The following is a 22829-nucleotide window of genomic DNA, read 5'->3' on the forward strand; positions in this document are numbered from 1 at the left end:
CTCAATGTCAAGCAGCAGCTGCAAGGGCAAATAAAGTATTGGCATTCATAAAAATGGGTATAGATGCAAGGGAAGACAGTGTTATTTTGCCACTGTATAAATCATTGGTAAGACCTCATCTTGAATATGCAATATAGTTCTGGGCACCACTCTATAAAAAAGATAATTTGGAATTAGAAAGGGTTCAGAGAAGGACGACAAAATTGATAAAGGGTATGGAGTCATTAAGTTATGAGGAAAGATTAGCCAGTTTAGGCATGTTTACTTTAGAAAAGGCGTATTAGAGTAGATATGATTACTATGTACAAATACATTAAGGGTCAATGCAGAGAATTTTCATGGGAATTTTTTACCCCAAGGACTATACACAGGATACGCAGTCACCCCCTAAGGTTAGAGGAGAGGAAATTTAATAACCAGCAAAGGGAGGGGTTCTTTACAGTAAGAGCAGTCAAGATATGGAATTCACTGCCAGCGAAGGTTGTGATGGCAGATTCAATAGATATGTTTAAGAGAGGTTTAAACAAATTTTTTGCGGAAAAGTGTATCCAGGGATACGACCGTTAATTAAAATGAAGGATAGTAGTGGATATAGGGTAAAAACAGAACTGAATATTGAGTCTGGAGGGATTTTCACAATTGAAACAGATTGGCGGTGGCTTACTCTGGATCAATTTCAAATATAAGTGATGGATCACAGGAGATCCAAAATTGATTGAACTTGATGGACTGGTGTCTTTTTTCAACCTCATCAACTATTTTACTATGCTACTATGTATTATAGAGAGCTTATAGCTTTTGAAACGTTAGTTTGAAATTAGTCTACTTTTGTGGATTGCGGGTCCATCTCCCTTGCAGTGCATGAATACTCGCTGCGTTTGTGGGTCTAGTCTGTGACGGTAAGAGTCCAACTGTCTCCGTCTCTACGAGATTTGTTGTTTATCATAGTCTGTGTCTATTTGTTTTAAATATTGTTTGGAATAAACCGCATGAAGGATTTTATACTATGAAGTCTTTTCTGTTTTTACTATGATGGAAGCGATTTTCTACATCAGAGGAATGATGATATAAGACGATTCTACTTTATGATACCTACATGCTGTTTTATCGTTTTGTGTCTAGTAAGTAGATACCCTAAGGGGTTAAGAGGATTTTTGTTATCACGTGGTGCTTGATCTTATTACTATCGATGCACTATCTATCTGTGAAGGGTGTTTATTCCTTTATGTGATTGACCTACAGATCGCACTATGTGTTGTTTCTTTTTGTTTTCTTTCTATGCCGCTATATGAACTACGGGTGAACTGACTTTCATCATCGCAAAAGAACTCAAACATCCTCCACACCTAGGATACCTATCTGGAGTTTGAGACTTTTATTATTATTGCTTATTCTCATTTTTATTTTTATTTCATTTTATTACTTCTTTCTAGGACTTCCAGAAGGACTTTTTTTGTGCGTTTTTGTGTTATTTGATAGAATTTACTATTGGGTAAATTATTGTGAAGTCACCCCCTCTCTCTGATTTCTGGTGTTGGCGCATGTCAGCAAGTTCTATGTTATTTGCTTTCTGTTATTAGTATGGTTCGGTGTTACCTACTTTGAATTTGCTACAAGCTGCCTCTTATTGTATCATTGTTGCGCCATTGTTGGATTTGGTATACTTCAATTTGCTATGCACATCAATGGTGTCTGGATTGAAAAACGCATCTCATTGAAAATATAGAACAATTCTTGATTACACACACTTCAATAAGCCGGTGGTAGTCATATTTACGAATGACTGATTTCCAAAATAACATTATACAGCCGCCAGGTCCTCCTTAATAGCAACAATGTAACTGTTGCCCTTTAAAATGACGTCAATGTCAGTGTCGGGATAATGTCTTGCCTGGATTCTTGCCTGTCACTCTTTCATCAAGTTTAATATGCTGCATGGCATTCACTATGTTAATGTCGCTCATACTCCTGTAAGAATTCTCTCATTTGCAAACTCGTACCCCACCGGTGTGATCAGTCAGTCCCCAAGGCCACATAGCAGTGTTTTTTACTAAACAATATAACTTGAATTATCTAAACTAAAGCTGCTTAGAGGTACCATTTTGTATAAGCAAATAAGTATGTTTGGGCTTGGTAAATTCTACCCAATTTTATAAGGTGGAATTATCTTTTAAATCTTAATAACCAGGGCCTTTTTTGCCTTAACAGTCAGACTACATTTCCTGTTTAGATGATAGATGATGATGCCTTTTTCACTTTTTACCTTGGTTAATTTTATAATTTTGTTTCGGATCAACTGGGATTTCTTTTTGTAGCAAGTGGAGTTAATATATTTTTGTTCAAAAAGCATTGTATAGGGAAAACTGGGCACATTTTAGGGAAAACTAGGCAAAATTGGGACTTTCCTGCTTCTAGGTCAACTTTACATAAGTGCTGACAAAGTAATAGGGCCAGGGACAAAGGGACACGGTTTAATTTCAAAATGATTCTTTAAATGTGGGTGCAAAACAACCATATGCAAAAGCCATTATGGTGGGAGATAGGGATTGTGGTATGTACTTATTTTACTGTTCAATTACTTTTTAAGTTTCATCAAGGGTGAGGGGGTTCTGCTACAGGATACACTTATACCTTATAACAGTTTACTTGTAATAGTTTTAGAAGCAGGGAGAGCAAGTGAACTCCATCGCCATCCTAGCGCAGTGACTAAGTTAAGATTAGATAAGGACCAGGTTCCACTACCTCATGCTTAAGTCCTGTGGACAACAAGGTACCTGTGGGCATATAGAGGTGTAAGGGCTGCTAGAGGTTAGTTTGGTTCTATTAGTCTTATCCCCAGGTCAGATCCCTGGCCTCAGAAATAGTAAGTTATTGCTAATTGGTTTAGTGTCAGTTTGGTTTATTAGTAGGTTAAAATTTAACAGACAGCAAGCAATAGATGGTATGTGTTGGTAAATATGTTATGGAAATATAGTGAATGTATTTTCTGAGTTATCTTATTATAAAAAAACGTTAGATTCTCCTATTGTGTACTCATATCCTATACTCCTTCCTACATTCACTAATGATGAGTGAAAATGCAGCAAAGTGTCTTGCAAATTGAGTTTTGCTGTTCCTTTGCAGAGGTGCGGCATTCCAGTAATACAAGCTGGGAGTGCTGATTTTGCTTCTCCTTTCTGTGAAATTCCACAGTTTTTGTAAGTTTGCATTTTGCAGTATTTCTAGTATATGAATAGATCTGGATAGAGGACGGTAGAGTATTTCTGACGTGTGATATGATTGAGATAGAACTGGGTACACTTAAGACTAAAATCCACCAGTGAAATGTTATGGTCAAATTTCACTCTATATTTCTATCTATCTATCTATCTGCACACACATAAATATAAATGTCATGAAATATATATTTTATATTTTTAAGCTCGAACATCCTTGTAAGAGAAGTTTGATTTGAATTATAGCATGCATTTTACAGCCCTTATAACATTGTAAGAGAAGTAAAAAAGTAGCAAAATAAATTTGGGACACCTGTTATTATTGTTTGTATCTCATTACTAAACAAAGGGTAATCTCGAGATAGCTATGATATCTTTAAGAACAATAAGATTTTTGTGGTGAAGTTTTTGAACACCTGCATTAACTGTCTGTTTCACATGGCATTCTGCATGAATGTGGGTCTGGATGTGGTACATTGTCAGGTCTAGTGGTAGATGTAAAAGGATAAGAAAGAAAGATAACATTTCTGTATGCTTATAAGTAGGGGTTTATTGTCTAACTGATAATTACTATAAATTAATTAGCAGTAGACAGAATGTTTCAAGAAAGGAGTCAGCAAGGCTGGACTGGACTTTACAAAAATTTGTAAAAGGTCTTCCAAATGGACCTTATCTTCAAAGGGCACCTTCATTCTCCTCTGCAAAATGTAGTTGTAGAGATTGCTGCATATAAGTTGTCCCAACAGGGTCAGGACGTTTGCAATTACACTCTGACCTTTAGTCACCAAATGGTGGCTAAGCATGAGCTTTTTTTGTTTACATTTGTATTTAAATTGTTAAGTTGTGCTGTGGATTGCCCTTTATTATTAGTATAAAATAGGGCTTGTGCTTGTACAGTGGGCTCTTGAAAATGTGCACTGCGCTGTACATTGGTAACCGGAAAATGAATTCTGTATAGTACATTCGGCAATTAGTTCTGTATTGTACATAACCATAAGAGAAGGAGTTCTGTATTGTTTACTAGCTATCAGAGAATGCGTTTTCATTGTAAACTAGCCACCAGAAGCTGTGTTCTGTATTTATTGTTTGTGAGTTACCAGATTGGACTTAGAGTTTGATTTTGATAAATGTAGACCTGCGTATTTATGAATGCACTTAAATGCCAGGCTTGTAGGCTTACATTGCACTTACCTTCAGTGGTTAAAGTTTTCCCTGGCATGTTTTCAATTACATCTATATAGCATCCAAGAACATGAAGTTCTCCGTTTTTGGCTTCAGGAAATCCCTCCATTCTACTCTGTCATGGTTTGTCTGTTATTATTGTGTGGTTTGTAATGTTTTTCTCACCTTTTTCCCTATTCAGATGAGGCAGAGTTGGCAGGGAAAGCAATGCAGTCAGTGGTTAATAAATGGCGCAAGTGTTTATGTTTGGCCGCAGGATTCTACCCCCTTCGATGTCTGTCTCTCTTAGGGTCATTTCTGAGTAGGCCCTGGGCAGCATTTCAGCAAACATGCCCATTGAGTCAAGAAGGGGTGTAGTATCTCTGATGCTGTAACTTTGCACCTGGGATTCTGGGCCAGTTGGCCATCCTTATGTTTGGTTGTATAGTATTAGCTAGTTAGTTAAACTTGCATTGCTTTCTTTAATACCATAATTTATATAATTAAAACTGTGAAATCATTGCGCCAAATTTGAAAACAGTGCATTTGTCTTATTTCAGATATTAAGAAGTTATTTTTTTTATTAGGGATAGAAGGTGAACGTGCAGAGGGAGAATATCAGCCATAGGGCGTTTATAGTCTGGGTTCAGAAGTAGCTGTGAAGGCAGCTATTCTTTCATTGACTCCACTGTGTAACAACCTATAGTCCAATACTTCAAAATTTGTCTATTGTTCCCTTACCTCAAGACTTGCATCTAGATTGGCTGTTGTGCTACCAGATTTCTGCCGTAGGGTCACCTTCTTTTTTTTCTTATTGAGCATAATTATAATTTAACTACTGGCTCCAAAGTGGGCTGAGGAGCTCTAAATCTCACAAGATTAGGTAATCTTATGCAGCCTCGGACTGGCCTGCCGGCCAGCCGGGCTGTAGACCGGTAGGCCCAGCCGCGATTAAGCCCCGCCCCCTCCGACATTGGGGCGGAGCTTGCAGGGAGCACCTCGTAGACGGTCGTCTGTGTAAGAAACACACTACCGCGCAGGCGCAGAGAGCCGTGCCTTGGCTCTCTGCGCCTGCGCGGTAGTGTTTTGTGAACTTCAGCAGGGGAGGAGGACGGAGTTTCTACCGCGGCTGTCTTCTTGTCACTAGCCGCGCCGCCCAGAGGAGCAGGATGCCGGAGCTTTTCAAGGTAAGGTAAGTGGCAAAAAGAGGGGTTACTATTACTACTCGTTTCCCACAGTGAATGAGGGTTACTTTTCACCTCTTTTTTTTCCCCCTCTTTGTACTGCAGTCTGCAGGTACTGTTAAATTGCACACAGATAGCTGACTAGCATTCACCATAAGTGTGTACAATGCTCTGGATCTTAGGAAAAAGCTATAAAGGGTTAAGTAAAATCAGCAGTGATTAGACTCCTTTGTTGACATTTATTGTGGGAGTCTATTACATTCAGAATTTGTGGAGCAACAACCAATGTGAGGTCCAGAAGTAATGCGTAGCACCTCACTCCCTGCCAATCGAGGAGCCAGAATTGGGAGTGCCCAACCTGTACCCAGAAGCCTCCACAGGAGGGGGATCCAGGTTAACCAGTACTAGCAAGAGGTTACGACTCATGCTGTACCAACAAGATGCAGAGGCTGCAAGGACCAGATATCTTTTTCCTCATTGCCTGTGAGCCTTGTATAAGCATGTGCCCCAAAAACAGGCTGTCATTGGAGCAGGACTGCCTTGCTGGCTGTAAGAGGGGGAGAATGCTAGTAACCACAGGACTGTGCCCAGGGGTTGGCTAAAGAGAGACTGATAATTATAACGTATTCAGTTGTTATGGTATAATTGTTTAACCTTTTAATAAAAAGTACTATAGCTCCGTTGTGTTAAATAAACTTAAGTTTTCATTATTCAGATGTTTGCCTGGATGTGAAAATACCAGTGTACACAATTAATGAAAAACTTTTGTTTTATACATCACGGAAACATTATCATTGTAAAATTCTGTAGATGGTTTAGCCAAACGGTATTGTCACAAGGCTTAGCAAGAGAGTTCCCCTGCTTTGGTTCTATACACTGTTAAAAACACCCCAACTCCTGGGAAACAATAAAGAATATATATGTATATATAGTGTGAATTGAGAGTACTATAGCTGCACAGAGAACACTAAATGCTGAGTTGGTTTGGGTCTATAGTTGAATGTGGGGCTGAGTGTGGGGAGGAGGCTGAGTGTGGGGAGGGGGGCTATCTATTAAATGTGAATATTAATTATTTAATGCTAGGAATGGTAGTGGGAAATGGCTGTATTAAACGTAAATGCTATTGATTTATTGCTGGGGCCGTTTGGAGGGAGGGTAATAGGTTTATTTATTAAATGGGAATACTATTAATTTAATGTTGGGGTTGGTTGGACGGAAATAGATCTATTTATCAAATGTGAGTGCTATTACTTTAATGTTGAGGCTGGAGAGAGGCCTAATTATTAAATGTGGGTGCTGTTGATTTAATGGCAGGGATGGTTGGCGTTTCTAAATGTACCAATTATTTTTTCCAAATAGGGCCCTCAACATTCCAGGATGCAGACAAGCCGCAACTAAAGAAACCAGCAGCCACAGGTAGTAAAAGTGACAACAACAGGTAGGACAGTCTGTCAAATGTTCTGAGTCTAGTGTAGGCTTGGCTAACCTGTGGTACTCCAGGTGTTGTGAAACTACAAGTCCCAGCATACCCTTCCAGCAATAAGCTGCTATATATTGGCAAAGCATGCTGGGACTTGTAGTTTCAAAACACCTGGAGTGCCACAGGTTAGCCAAACCTGGTCTAGTGGGACAATCCTGATTTTTGGTGACTGTTCTGCCCAATCTAAGAGGCAGGTCAAGACTGTGTATTCTTTATACACACACTGCATTCTTTATATACTACACTAAGGTGCTAGCTGTCCTTTGTGGGCTGACCGCTCCCCCTCTAGTGTCTGGTCCCGCCTCTATGATGGCTGACCACACCACCTCTGGTGGGCCCCTAGTGTTGCATTCCCGGTGGGCCCTTCATGCCCCAGTCCGACACTGATCTTATGAGACTAAGAGGTTCCCCGCTTACTCTGCAGGGAGTTTCAAGTTCTGATCTACTTTTTCAGATTTTAGTAGCAGCATCAGCACAGCATATGTAAGCACAGACAGTGAGCTAAGGGGGTCGTGATGTGTCGGGGGGGGGGGGGGGGTATTGCAATGTGTCTGGGAGGAGTGTTGTGATGTGCCTGGGGGTTTGGCGTGATGTGTCTGGGGGGATGTGTCGTGATGTGGCTAGAGGTGGCATGATGTTCCTTGTGGGTGGCATGATGTGGCTTGGGGGTGGTGTGATGAAGCTGGTGAAGGCGTGATAAATGTAATGTTAATTATAATGTATGTATTATATACACTGTGATCTGTATTATGAACCGATTGCTCGGCTTTCCATATTTCATGCATCCATAGGAAAACCTAGGGGGGGGGGTTTCTAGTGCCTGTAAATGCCCCTTCCAGCCTGGGGCACAGTATGCTTGAGGTCAGGGCCGTAACTAGACGTTTTAGTGCCCTGGGCGAGACAGGGCACCGGCGCCCCCCATCTAAGTGGGAATGACATTTGCCAAGTGGGTGTGGCCAACCTAATGTGGGGGTGTGGCTATCACTTTACTGAAACAATTCTGTTACACATATTTGCAAATGCATGATATATATATATAAATATATATATATATATATATATATATATATATATATATATATATATATATATATATCATAGAGAGAGAGAGATAGCTCTATCTATATCTCTGATGCATTTCGCTTGTCATGCATTTGCAAGTATGTGTAGCCAAGAATGGTGTGTGTGTGTGTGTGTGCGTGTGTGCGTGTGTGTGTGTGTGTATATATATATATATATGTATATATATACATACACACACACACACACACACACACACACACACACACGCACACACACACACACACACACATATACATAAAAGAATTTGACCTACTGCTCCTCTTTTTTCGTGTGTTCCAGCGGTGGAACTAGTTAGGTCATGTTTTGTAGCTCACATATGTTCTACAATAAAATAAATACAATTAAATATAAATAAAAATAATAAATTATATATATATATATATATATATATATATATTGATGAAAATACATACATAAAAATAATAAGATATATTATACAATAGAAATTTATATTAAAATTTAAAATAAAAAAAAGAGACTTAATGAAATATTGTGAAAATCAAATAAAAAATAGTTTAATTAGATAGTTGAGAAATAGAGATAGATTGAGTAAAATAAGGTGTCAGTGAGATCAGTGGGCTGGAATAGGGTATAGGGTATGGAGGAGTTAGGTGGAAAGTTTGAGTAAGAAGGGTAGTTGTATAGAATTCAGTAATCTCCATAACAAACTGCTCTTATGAGCAGTTTGTTATGGAGATTGCTTTTCTTTTTACTTACAGTGGTGGTCAGCGGTGAACGGCGCTGTAGCTGCGGCCGAGCGGCATTCTGCATTAGCATTTGAAACGCAAATGCGTTCCAAATGCCGAACTTCCTGTCAGTAGAACGCATTTGCGTTCCAAATGCTAATGCAGGATGCCGCTCGGCCGCAGCTACAGCGCCGTTCAAGCTTCCGATGCCAGGTACAAATTGTTTCTGGTGGGGGAAGCTGTGTCCAGTGATTGAGCCAGGGCACAGAGGCAGGTAGTGGGCGGCTGCCGCGCTACCGTGGGCTAGTGCCCCGGGCGACGGCACCGCCCGCACCGCCCGCACCACCCTAGTTATGGCTCTGCTTGAGGTGGCTGGACCCTACCTGTGGGACTAGCCACTTTGCAGCTTGTGTGCAGATAGTTTCTGTCTGCACTGGTCACAGCAATCTCTCCCCTGCTGTGTGTCCCACCCCTTTCTTTCCCACTGCCTGAAAGTCTCATGTGTGCAGCAGGAGGACACAAGGCACAGCACTAGATGAAGAGGGTGAGTGTGTGTGTGTGTGTGTGTGTGTGCAGGGCCGTAACGAGGGTGGTGCGGGCGGTGCCGTTGCCCAGGGCGCAAGGCCAAGGGGGCGCAGCAGCCGCCCGCTACCTGCCTCCATACCTTCAGCCCTTAAAATCCGCTTAAGGGCTGAAGAGAGAGAGAGAGAGATAGTATCTTACAAAAGTCTGGTGCTTCTGCCCATATGTTCCGCAGTGGAACGCATGTTGGGGGAGGGGGGAAAGGGGATTTTAATGTAAGTGTAGGGGGGTATTTTATGTGATGTGGATGGGTTGTGAGAAATTAATTTCATGAGTTGAAAGTGGGAGCTTTTAATTTATTGGTGGGGTGAAGGTTGGGGATATTTAATTTAATAGTGGGATTATGACGGACCTATTAAGGGTGGGATGACGGGACTATTCATTTAATGCTGGGGTGGTTTGGGTGGAGATATATTTCTTAAAAGTGAAAGCTATTTATTTAATGTTTGGGAGGAAATATGTTTATTAAATGTAAATACTATTAATTTAATGTTGGGGTTGTTTGGGGGGATATGGATCTTTTATTAAAGGGGAATGACATTAATCTACTGTCTGGGTTGGTTGCTGGGAGGCCTAATTATTAAACATGGGTGCTTTTGATTTAACATTGGGCTGCTTTAGGGGAGGGAGGCCTACTGTGTTCAGTCATTGCTGGGATTTCTATATGATATATACATGCACCTGTCCTTTTTCCAAACAGGGACCAATATTCCAGGATCCAGACAAGCAGCAACTGAGCTTTGGACACGAGCAGCAGCAACAAGTAGTGAAAGCAGCAAGAACAGTTAGGAGAGAGCAGGACAGTCTGCCAAATGTTCTGACACTCTCAGTCAGGACTTTGTCCTAACTGTAGGGACAGTTGGGAGGTATGTCCCACTTCACACGGCTCTGCTTGAAAAGAGAGAGCTGTGTGCACCTAACAGTAGTGCATGCAGCATTGCCCGTGTATATTATGGGGATAGGAAGAGTTGGAGAGCAGCCAAACACTGTCTAAAATTATAGCCACGCCCCCATGCATGCTGGTCACGCCCACTGGCAGCTTGGCGTGGAAACTCCTCTCTACAAATGTGTTTGCCCCTGGTACCTATACATTTTCCAAACAGGTCCCAACATTCCAGGATCCAGACAAGGTTATGAAAGCTGCAATAACAGGTAAGAGAGAGCAGCACTTTTTTAATACGTAATATGTCATGTTCAGAGGGGCACAGTCACACCCCATGTTGGCCATGCTTCCAACACCATGTGATCATGTCACCTTCAACAGCACTACACTGCTGCATAGCAGCACACAACCCTTATCCTAGGCATATATGGAGGGGGCCCCAAAAAGTTTCTGTAGCAGGCCACAAATTCTTCTTAGCAACTCTGGCTATTACATATTTGTCCAGCCAGATTGCAATGGTAAAAGTGCTTAGTGGGCTGTATGATCCAGTCATACAGCAATGTTTGTCAAGGGTCAGAGGGTTGTTGTCTGGTGTGTACTGTGTAAAGGGGTGGTAATAGAGTAACATGGGGAGTTTTAGAGGGTGGTTGAGGAATTTGATAAGCTTGCCTGAAAAAAGTGAGTGTTCAGAGAATGCCTGAAGCTTTGAAGACTAGAGGAAAGTCTTATTGTGCTAGGTAGGGAATCTCCATAAAGTGGATGCAGCCTGGAAAAAGTCCTGAATTTTGGAAAGGGAGCAGATAATTAGTGCAGATGAAAGACGAAGATCTTGTGCAGAAAAGAGGTGTCAAATTGGGAGATATTTTTCAATAAGTGAAGAGATGTATGATGGTACAGTTTTGCTGATGGTCTTGTATATTAGTAGAAGTATTTTATATTAGATTCAGTAAAAAAACTGCCAATCAATGTAGAGACTGACAGTGCGGAGCAGCAGGGTAAAAATGGCTTGCAAGAAAAATATTTAGCAGCTGCATGCAAAATAGATTGTAGGGTGAAGACCAGTAAAGATAGTATTGCAATAGTCAATGCGGGATATGTGCATATTCTGGAAATGTTTCTTAGATGTGTGTAACAGGATTTAGATAAAGATTGGATGTAGGGAACAAAGAATAGTTCTCAGTCAAAGATCACACCTAGGCAGCGAGCTTGTGGGGTGGGGTTGTTTTCATGTTGCAACATAAATAGAAATGTCAGGTAGGTAACTTCTGTTGGCTGGTGGGAATATTATTAGGTCTGTTTTTGAAAGATTGAGTTTGACATGATGAGAGGACATCCAATATGTAACGGCAGAAAGGCATTCAGTAACTTAGGCCAACACAGATGGTGAGAGATACAGAGAGAATACCTAAATTTGGGTATCATCTGCACAGAGATGATACTGAAATCCAAACGAGCTTTTCCATGGAAAGATAGATAGAGAAGAGCAGAGGACCTAGAACTGAGCCTTGTGGTACTCCAAATGATAAAGAAAGTGGAGAACTATCACTGAAAGAGCGATTAGATAGATAGGATGAGAACCAATATAGGATGTTGTCCTGTAGAACTAGGCATTATAGCATTTGTGTGAGAAGAGAGGGGTCAAAAGTGTCAAATGCAGCAGAGAGATCTATGAGAATTAGAAGTGTGTAATGACCTCTAAATTTAGCAATGATCAAATCCTTGAAAGTCTTAGTGCAGTCTCTGTTGTGTGTTTTAAGACACCTCCTTTTTCCTATTGATTGCCAGTTGTTCGAGTCTCTCCTAATGTGTGGATGTTAATCCTGGCTCCTGTTTGCTTTGATAGCTATTTCTGTGCCTTTAGCCTGTTTGCACCTAGAGCGTTTACCTGCCTACAGTTCTGCCTTCTCTGCTATACCAATACTGTGTACTCTGTTCTACCTGGATCCTTGCCGCGAATGCTGTACCTTTCCTGATCCAGCCTCAGTGCTCCCAAGCATATCTGGACCCAAATGTACATCTAGCCGCAGATCCATAATCATCGCCAGTACCTGTATTGCTTTATAAATAGAACCTGGATCCCTGCCGCAAACGCTGTACATCTCCTGATCCAGCCTCAGTGCTCCCAAGCATGTCTGGACCCAAGTGTACATTTAGCCGCAGATCCATAATTATCGGCCAGTACTTGTACTATCTATTGAATCCCACCAGGGCCACTACTAAAGCAGCGCACACACATGTCTGTGGGTGACACCTAGGGGAGGATAAAACACAGGAACGAGTTCTGCTTAGGTTTTACTGGCCCGGGGTACACATGGCAGTGAAAAAGTATTGCCGGTCCTGTCCCATTTGTCAGAGAACCTGTCCCAAACCCATGTACAGGGCACCTCTCATTCCAATACCAATAGTACAAGTTCCTTTTAAATGGATAGCCATGGACCTTGTGGGGCCACTGGAAAAATCTGCACGTGGGCACCAATATATACTAGTGGTGCTTGACTATGCAACCAGGTATCCAGAAGCAATTCCCCTACGAAACATAAAGTCCAGTACCATAGCTAGAGAACTTGTATTGATGTTTACACGCTTGGGTATACCCAAAGAAATTCTCACAGTCCTGGGTACTTCCTTCATGTCCAAACTGATGAAGGACATGTGCCAGTTGCTAGGGGTTATGGCGCTTCACACCTCCGTGTACCATCCACAAACACAGCTTGGTGGAACGCTTTAACTCCACATTAAAGCACATGCTCAGGAAAGCAGTGGCATAAGAGAAAAACTATTTGGACACTCTTATTCCCTATTTGATGTTTGCCATCCATGCGGTACCTCAAGCATCAACAGGGTTTAGTCCATTTGAGTTATTGTTTGGGAGACAGCCCAGGGGTATGAGGATATGATAAAAGAAGGGTGGGAGCAGCAAGGTCCCAGGGAGCCAAATCTGGTACAATTTGTGTCCCAAATGTATGAGAGGCTAGGAAAGATAGGGCCCATTGTGCAGCAACATTTGAAAGAGGCTCAGGAATGACAGAAGAAAAGTTATGACAAAAGTGCTGTTGGTCGATCTTTCAAGCCTGGGGACAAGGTCCTAGTCCTGGTTCCTACCCAGGAAAGCAAACTTTTCGCCCATTGGCAGGGTCCATATGAAGTTCTAGAGGCTGTTAGTCCTGTCAATTACAGAGTCCGCCAGTTAGGTAGGAGAAGGGAGGAGCAAATATATCATGTTAACCTCCTTAAACCTTGGCATGATGAGGAAAACTCTCCTCAGGTAGTGAGTACTGCCATTTAAAAGTCTGAAGTGCCCATAGAGCCAGCTTTGTTCATTGAACAGAGACAACAGACTGAAGAAATGATTCGCCGGAACAGGGATGTCTTCTCTTCCATCCCTGGGCGCACTACCTTAATTGAACATGACTTTGTCACTCCACCAGGAGTCATTGTAAAGCAGAAGCCGTATCGTATTCCAGAAACCAGACGGGTGGACGTGAGAAAGGAGGTTGAGAAGATGCTCCAGTTAGACGTGATTGAAGAGTCCACTAGTGAGTGGGATAGTCCCATTGTGCTTGCCCCGAAACCCAATGGGACAATTAGGTTCTGCAATGACTTTAGGTGCCTAAACAGTATGTCGCAGTTTGATGTCTATTCGATGCCACGTGTGGATGAACTGGTAGAAAATCTTGCTGGTAGCAACTATTTGACAACTCTTGATCTAACAAAGGGTTATTGGCAAGTTCCCCTGACTTCCACGGCCAAGCCAAAGACTGCATTTTCTACCCCTGATGGTCTCTATCAATATAAAGTCCTACCCTTTGGGTTGCATGGGGCACCTGCCACCTTCCAAAGGGCCATGAATAAATTGCTACGACCTCACACAGCTTATGCAGCCGCTTACTTGGACTATATAGTGATTTATACCCAGACTGGGGATCACATTTAGCCAAAGTTGAGGCGGTCTTAGCTTCATTAAGGTCAGCAGGATTAACAGCTAACCCAGAGAAATGTGCCATAGCCATGAGAGAAGCCAAATATTTGGGGTACGTTGTTGGTCGAGGGAGTGTAAAACCCCAGCTAGACAAAGTAGAGGCAGTCAAAAATTGGGCAAGACCAGAAAAAAAATCGCAGTTAAGAACCTTTCTAGGCTTAGTATGTTACTACAGGCAGTTTTTAAGCCACTTCGCCACTAGAGCTGCTCCACTAACGGACATGTTAAAAAAAAGTTGTCCATATAGATTAACCTCGTCTGACTCTGCAGAAACCGCCTGGTCTGATCTTTGGTTAGCTCTTTGTTCCTCTCCAGTTCTACAAGCACCGGATTTTACCTGGAGGTTCTTCCTCCAAACTGATGCTTCTGGTGTTGGCTTAGGAGCAGTCTTGTCACAGGAGAAGAATGGAGTAGAAAATCCTGTCCTGTACCTAAGTCGTAAGTTGCTTCCAAGGGAACGAAAATATGCCACTGTGGAGAAAGAATGTCTCGCCATAAAATGGGCTACAGAAGCTCTGCGCTATTATCTCCTAGGGAGAGAGTTCACCTTAATAACAGATCATGCACCATTGAGATGGATGCAGAACAACCGGGAGGTAAATGCCAAGGTAACCCGCTGATTATTGGCACTACAACCTTTCAAGTTCTCAGTAGAAGATAGACCTGGGATTCTGCACAAGAATGCAGATGCATTGTCACGTACATATGCGCTCCTCGCGAAGTCCGCGTCCCGCTACTTGGAGACGCTAGGGGGAGGGATATGTAATAAAGGGAGGCATTTATCTGACAAGATGCACAGAAAGCATACAAGCAGAGTAAAACATTGGCGCAGTTATGCACCTAGATTAAGGTTAAACCAGGTAAAGAATTATGTATAATTTAAAGTTTGGTTAACTTACATGATTTGAAAGCTCCTTCCTCTCAGCAAACAAACAGGGTGTATCTGTTAGTGCAAACAGAGCCAGTGATGGGAGTTTTTTTTTAAAGAGAAGGTGGGTGTGTCACCTGCCCATCAAGCTAAGGCTGGGGGAGGAGTATCAAGTATAAAAGCTTGATTGTGTCATTTGTTCACTAAGACCAATGCTGGGGAAGCTGGCTGGCCTTGAGAGAGCTGGTCTATGTCTAGCTAGTGTTTAGGGTCTCCATAATTGCTGTGAAAGTCATACCGTGTCAAATACATTTTTACCATCCTGATAATAAAGCTGCATAAAAAGAAGAAGTTGTTCGCGTGTGCTTCAGCAGTAGCGGGCTCTTGCCACAATACATATATATATATGAAATTGCTCAAGTTTGTAAAGGAGTAGGGGTTATAAAGTAGGGTTATATAATTTGCCCTTGGTAAGAGGGGTTCTACAAAAATAACACTGATGATCTGAAAGAGAATATAAATTGTATAGTATAATAAATACCCAAGTTTTGGTTCTTTTGGTTAGGGGGACTACATCTTATTGCTTTTATATGTAAAAATCGATTGCAGTAAAGAGTAAATACATTTATGTCCAATTTGTAAAAAGATTGAGGTTGTATGAGTACCATTGATCAAAGAAGTTAACCCCAACTTACACTGGTGGTCTCATACTTATAGAAAGTTACCAAGCTCAAAATCAATGTTCCTCTGGGTCCGAGAGTTTTCATATCAAAAATCCATTTTGTCTGCTCAAGAGAGATAAGGCTAGTTTAATCGCCCACCCCTCTATGGTTTGGGAACCTTGCTGTGCCTCTAAATGTAAGTAGTGAGGGATCATTTGCATGGTGGGAGGTAAAATGTTCAGACACGCTATGTGTTTCCAGACCCTTCCAAATGTTTCTGACATGTTCCGGTATTCTTGTTCGGCCAATATATTCCATCCCACAGGGGCATTCCAAAAGTTAAATGACCCAAGCAGTATCACAAGTCAGTTTGATGCAGATGTCATATGTTTCTCCAGTATCGTTAGACTTAAAGGTATTTACAGGTTTGGTGTTTCTAATATGGCCTGTCTTACATGCTTGGCATCTATTATAATAATAGAAACCGTTCACATTCTCATTGAGCCAAGTGTTGCTTCCTGTGGCCTCAGGGGGATCATGCTATTGACAATTTGAATTCTCAGATTATTGACTCTTTTATATATGAACCTGGGCCTATCAGGTAAGATTTCTCTCATTTTGCCATCCTCTAACAATACCAGCTTTTCCTATAGATGTTCTCAACTTTTTGAAATCTTGACTGAATCTGGTGATAAACAGAATCTGAATTGAGTCTTCCTGTGCTCCTCTCTATTTACTAAAATTTGCCCTTACTAGATAACTTAATAAATTTCAAACTTACATTGACCTACACAAATTCATCTGCAAAATGACCCTTAAGAAATTTTTCTTGAATCTGGGTAGAAAGATATCTTCCACACAACCTTTAAATTAAGGGATAGAGTTTATACACACAGAGTCTGCTTCACTAAGGAAAGTAAGGCAAAAAAGGAGTTAATTTTCTCATGGACAAACCATGTTACAATGCAAAGGGTGAAAAGTAGTTGGTAGGAGCCACGGCGGCCGTGGGCACCGCCGCGACTAACTTTCCTCTGTCTCTGGCGTCGCGGCCGTCTCCATGAGGACCGGGATGTCACTTCCTGTATTCTGCCCCACCGTTGCCAGGGCAATAGCCAGACGCCGAAATGACAGCGCTCGCGTCCCGGCAACACAGGGCAGCCGGGCGAGCGTCTCCGAGCCTACGGGCTAATTAGACCTTCATTAATTAATAATCATTTCCTGGGGGTGATTTCAGGGCAAATCCCTGATTGGATGGCTTCAGTATTTAAGGCAGGGGGGCTTAGCCTCCCTGCCGGTTATAGCGTGGATTCTGTCTGCTGCTGACCTGCTCCTGTTTCGTTCCTGCCTGTCCCACTTTTCCTGTGGATACTCTGCCCATTTACTATTGGATCTCCTGTTTTGACCTTATTGCTTTGCACTTGGATTCTGCTGTTGTGCTGGTGACCCTGACCTTGTGGCGTGTTATTTGACCATTCTACTTGCTTGTGACCCCTGACCTCGGCTTATGTCTGACCATCCGTTACCATCTACTCAGCCTCCTCTGGCCTGCTGCTGCGGTATTGTTAACGAACATGTACTACTCTAGGAGTTAAGTCCTGGGGGCATCCAAGTACCTGTGAGCACATAAAGCTCTACGGGAAAGGCGGCTGCTATAGGTGAAGACCTCTGTCATCTGTTCTGCAAGTTCGTTATCAAACCGGCAGCCTAAGAGTAGTTTATTATTTTGCATATAAGTTAAATACTGTCTGTTTTTTCATTCAGCACACAAATACTTGATAGCTTTATTTTTGCACTGAAATATAAATTTGATCTAGGACAGACCCTATCTCAACTACAAATCTACCATCACATTTCAAATTTACATCCCCTTCCAATGCAACATGATTTTGCCAATGTGTAAAGTTACTCTTTTTCTTGCTTTCCTTTCCTTAATAAATCAGACCCACAGACTTTCTTAAAAGAAAAATCAAAATTTTACCCAAGTCATCTCAAGGGTCTCTTTATTACGGCATTTAAAAATTGGTCAAGGAGGAACTGGATTGTATCCCTATTAAAAAAAGCAGTGGTAGTCAGTTTAATGGTACTGACTACCCCAACACAGAAGAAGACAACATGAGGACTACAAATGCATACTAAAGCGAACTGCAAAAAAAACTACTTACCACGATGCAGATGAGTTGATGGGACGACTCGCTCTGTTGCCGACTCTGCAAAATGACGTCATCACAAACCACGACTTGTGTTAAAGCGGCGATGGACGGACCTGGCTGTCATTGATGTAATGTAAGTATTAACCCTAACCCTAACCTTAATGCCTAACCCCTAAAATAATACTTTACATCATACATTACATCACTGACAGCCGGGGAGAACATGGCCATCTGGAACAACAACTCTTATGCCCAACATGTAGTGAGGTGGCATCACTATGTTGACAATATACTTAGTATATGGACGAGTTCCAAAAATAGACTTGATCTATTCCTTGAGTACATCAATTGTAATGACCTGAACGTATTATAAGGCCAATGCCAGCACCGAAATAGTACAATTTTTCGATCTTGAAAATTATATTGAGAATAATATATTTAAACAAAAACTTAAAGGAGGTAGACTCTAACTCATATATTCCATCTTCTAGCCGTTACAACAAGAACTAGCTACAGAATATCCCAAAAGGGCAATTTATCAGATTAAGGCAGGAATGTTCAAATTTGTGGTACTGCTGGGGTCATTTACCTTTTGGAATGCACCTGTAGAATGCAATATATTGGCAAAACAATTAGGAAACTTCATATAAGATTATCGGTAGATGACAGGAACTTTAGGAATGGTCTGGAAACACATAGCGTGTCTGAACATTTTACCTCCCACCTGTCACGACTGATAGTGGGTGTATGACTGATAGTGGGTACCTGCTGTTGTTGGCGCAACTCAGAGGAAGGCGCGGAGTCTAACATGCCCCTGGTATTCACCAGGAACCCCCGCAAGGAAGTATGGACTCCGCTGCAGGGACACGCAGGTCGTGGTCCTTCCTAGAGTCCACAGCGAGATACAAGGAGGTGTCAGACAGGCCGGGTCAGCAACGTTCAGGTAGAAGAGGTACAAAGGGAAATCCAGAAGAATGGTGGGGCAAGCCGGGTCGGTAACTTACAGGGAGCACAGTACAAAGGCAGAATCCAGATAGGGGTGGTCAAACGGTCCGGGTCAAAAGGGTCACAAGCAGCACGAGGAATGTCAGGAACAATACAGCAACTGGGATACACAACGCTGGAGACAGGAAGACCTGATACTCTGGCACTGGTGAGAGGGCAGGAAGAGGTTTAAATAGTGTGGTGACCCAATCAGAATCAGCGCTGCAGCGCTGTCATACCTGCCGCCGGGAATCCTTCATAGCGTCCCGTTGCCTAGCAACGGGGCGCGTCATACAGCGAGGTGTCAGCTGGCAGGGGGGATCCGGAAGTGATGCGTCTGGTTGCATAGCAACCAGACGCGCTGTCAGGCAGACAGGCGGCCGTGCGGACGGCGCCTGACAGTATACCCTCCTCTTCTTCCTCCTGTTTGAAGGAACTTTTTGAGAATTCTAGGAGCGTGAAGGTCCTGCTTGTCCACCCATGATCTCTCCTCTGGGCCAAATCCTTTCCAATGGACAAGAAATTGCTGTTTGCCACGAAGAATGCGAGAGGCCAAGATCCGATTGACTTCGAATTCAGTTCCAGAAGAGGTTTGTATTGGTGGGGGACGACAGGGAGGTCGATAGAATTTATTGAGTACCACTGGTCGTAGCAATGAGACATGAAAAGTATTATGACATCTCAGAGAAGGAGGAAGTTTCAATTTAAAGCATACAGGATTAATGACTTGCATGATGGTGTACGGGCCAATAAATCGAGGAGCCATCTTCATAGAAGGAACCTTTAGTCTTAGGTCCCAGGTGGATAGCCATACTTGGTCTCCCACCTTTAAGAGAGGAGTGGCCCTCCGATGACGATCTGCAAAGATTTTGTGATGCTGAGTAGCCTTGAGTAAAGCCATCTTAGTCTTAGCCCAAATGAGAGAAAACTCCCGATAAAGAGTATCTACGGCTGGAACCGGTGAAGAGGACACTGGAAAAGGATCCGGAAACACAGGATGACTTCCGTATACAATAAAGAATGGGGAGAATCCGGTAGACTCATGGATGTGTTGGTTATGGGAGAACTCCGCCCAAGGAAGGAATTGAGACCATTTATTCTGGTTGTCGGAGGTAAAACAGCGGAGGAATGTCTCGAGATCCTGATTGATTCGCTCCGTCTGTCCGTTGGTTTGCGGATGGTATCCCGAAGAAAATTTCAATTCTATGTTCAATCTCTTACAAAAGGTTCTCCAAAAATGGGATGTGAATTGGACTCCACGGACCGAAATGATCTCCTTTGGGCAACCATGTAGTCTGAATATCTCCTTGATAAAGATATCTGCCAGACGACTGGCCGTGGGCAGTCCAGTTAGAGGAATAAAATGTGCCATCTTCGAAAATCGATCAATAACCACCCATATAGTGGTAAACCCTGCACTGAGGGGTAGGTCTGTGATAAAATCCATGGCCACACTTTCCCAAGGAGCATCGGGGATAGGGAGTGGACGAAGAAGGCCTGCCGGAACTCTTCTACAAGTTTTGTGCTGAGCACAAGTAGTGCAGGAAGCAATAAATTTACCAACATCGGCACGTACATTAGGCCACCAGAAGCGTCGGCAAAGCAGCGATGTTGTCTTCTTTATTCCAGCGTGGCCGGCAATGCGGGATGAATGAGCCCACTGCAGGGTCTTGAGCCGGAGATGAGGTTCCACGAATGACCGGCCTGGAGGAGGAGAGGACGTTTGGGTCCTAGTAAGGGCTACGATATTAGAAGGATCAATAATATGCTGAGGAACCAACGGTCTTAAACGATCGGAATCGTCAAATGAGCGAGATAATGCATCGGCACGTCCGTTCTTGGCTCCCGGACAGAATGTGAGCTTCATGTTAAATCGAGCAAAGAAAGATGCCCAGCGGGCTTGCCGAGGATTAAGGCAACGAGCCTCTTGAATGAACACTAGGTTCCGATGGTCGGTAAACACAGTAACAGGAAATATAGCCCCCTCCAACAGATGTCGCCATTCCTCCAGAGCCGCCTTGATGGCCAGTAACTCCTTGTCCCCTATTCCATAATTACATTCACTTGGAAGAAATCGTCTGGAGAAAAACCCACACGGGTTGTGTGAGCCAGCCAGAGACTCTTGAAAAAGCACCGCCCCAATGCCTACAGAGGATGCATCTACCTCTAAGAAGAAAGGTCGTTCTTGATCTGGCTGGGACAGAACTGGGGCTGAGGAAAATGCTTTCTTTAACGTTATGAAGGCAGACATGGCTTCCGAGGACCAAACCCTGGGGTTGGCAGTCTTCCTGGTTAAAGCTGTAATGGGGGCTATAATGGTGGAGAATCCCTGAATAAATTGGCGATAATAGTTTGCAAAGCCAATGAACCTTTGAATAGCTTTAAGGCCTTGTGGCTGAGGCCAATCCAGAATAGCTGACACCTTGGTGGGATCCATACAAAGACCTTGACCCGACACGATGAAACCAAGAAAAGGTACCTGGCTAATCTCGAACACACATTTCTCCAGCTTGCAGTAGAGGTGATGTTTCCGGAGTCTACGTAAGACCTCCTTTACTTGTTCCCGATGAGTCTTCAGATCTTTAGAAAATATTAATATATCGTCTAAATACACTACCACAGAAGTGTATAACAGGTCATGAAAGATATCGTTAACAAAGGTTTGGAAGATGGCTGGGGCGTTGCAGAGGCCGAAGGGCATCAACAGGTACTCGAAATGTCCATCTCTGGTGTTAAAGGCCGTTTTCCATCCGTCTCCCTTTTTGATGCGAATCAAATTATAGGCCCCACGGAGGTCTAGTTTGGAAAAAATTTGAGATACACTGAGTTTGTCAAAGAGGTCGGAGATGAGAGGTAGTGGATATCGATTTTTGACAGTGATGCGGTTGAGAGGACGATAATCAATACAAGGGCGAAGAGACCCATCCTTCTTCTTAACGAAAAAAAACCCTGCACCCGCTGGGGAAGTGGATTTGCGGATAAATCCCCGTTTCAGGTTTGCTGAAATATATTGAGACATGGCTGACGTCTCTGGACGAGATAAAGGGTAGGTCCTCCCTTTGGAGATGGGTTGGTCAGGAGATAAAACAATAGCGCAATCCCAGGGGCGATGAGGAGGCAAGATCTCCGCTTCCACTTTACTGAATACATCTTGGAATTCTATATAGGCCTCAGGAAGGTGGGTTAGCTCGGAATGAGCCATTACTTGACATTTTGGAGGCAAGACTCTAGACAGACATTCAAAGCGACATCCTGAACCCCACGACATAACTTGAGCGTGGTCCCAATCCATCTGAGGAGAATGTTTTCTCAGCCACGGTAGTCCCAAGATGAGGGGATTAATCGACCTTGGCAACACCAAAAGTTGGATCATTTCGCTATGAAGTACTCCTACCATCAACCGAACAGGAGAAGTCACGGAGGAGATGGAGCCGTGGGTGACACGACTTCCGTCGACTGCCGTCAGAGATAACGGTTGGGGCAATGGGTTTAAAGGTATTTGGAGCTGCGAAGCTAGATCTGCCGAAATGAAGTTCCCGGAGGAGCCGGAGTCCACAAAGGCCGTGGTGGAAAAGGTACCCTTGGGGGTGCTCAGGATGACAGCCATCTGAAATTCTGGGGAATTTTCTTTAGAATAGGGAGCAACTGTGGATTCTCCTAAAACGGCCTCCCCGCCACCGTTTAGGAGGAAGAGTTTCCCGGTTTCTTAGGACAAACTCTTAGCAGGTGTCCCGGATCTCCACAATACAGACACAGGCGTTGTTTGAAGCGTCTCTCCCTCTCTTCAAGGGATAATTTAGAGCGTCCTACTTGCATTGGTTCGTCCACTGGCAGGATGGGATTTTGGAACTGGGGTGCTAGCCATGGTATGAACCGTTTGCCAGGAGAGCGTTCCTGCGTGCGCTCTTGGTA

This window comes from Mixophyes fleayi, chromosome 4 (assembly GCF_038048845.1).
Source record: "Mixophyes fleayi isolate aMixFle1 chromosome 4, aMixFle1.hap1, whole genome shotgun sequence".
Classification (NCBI taxonomy): Eukaryota; Metazoa; Chordata; class Amphibia; order Anura; family Limnodynastidae; genus Mixophyes; species Mixophyes fleayi.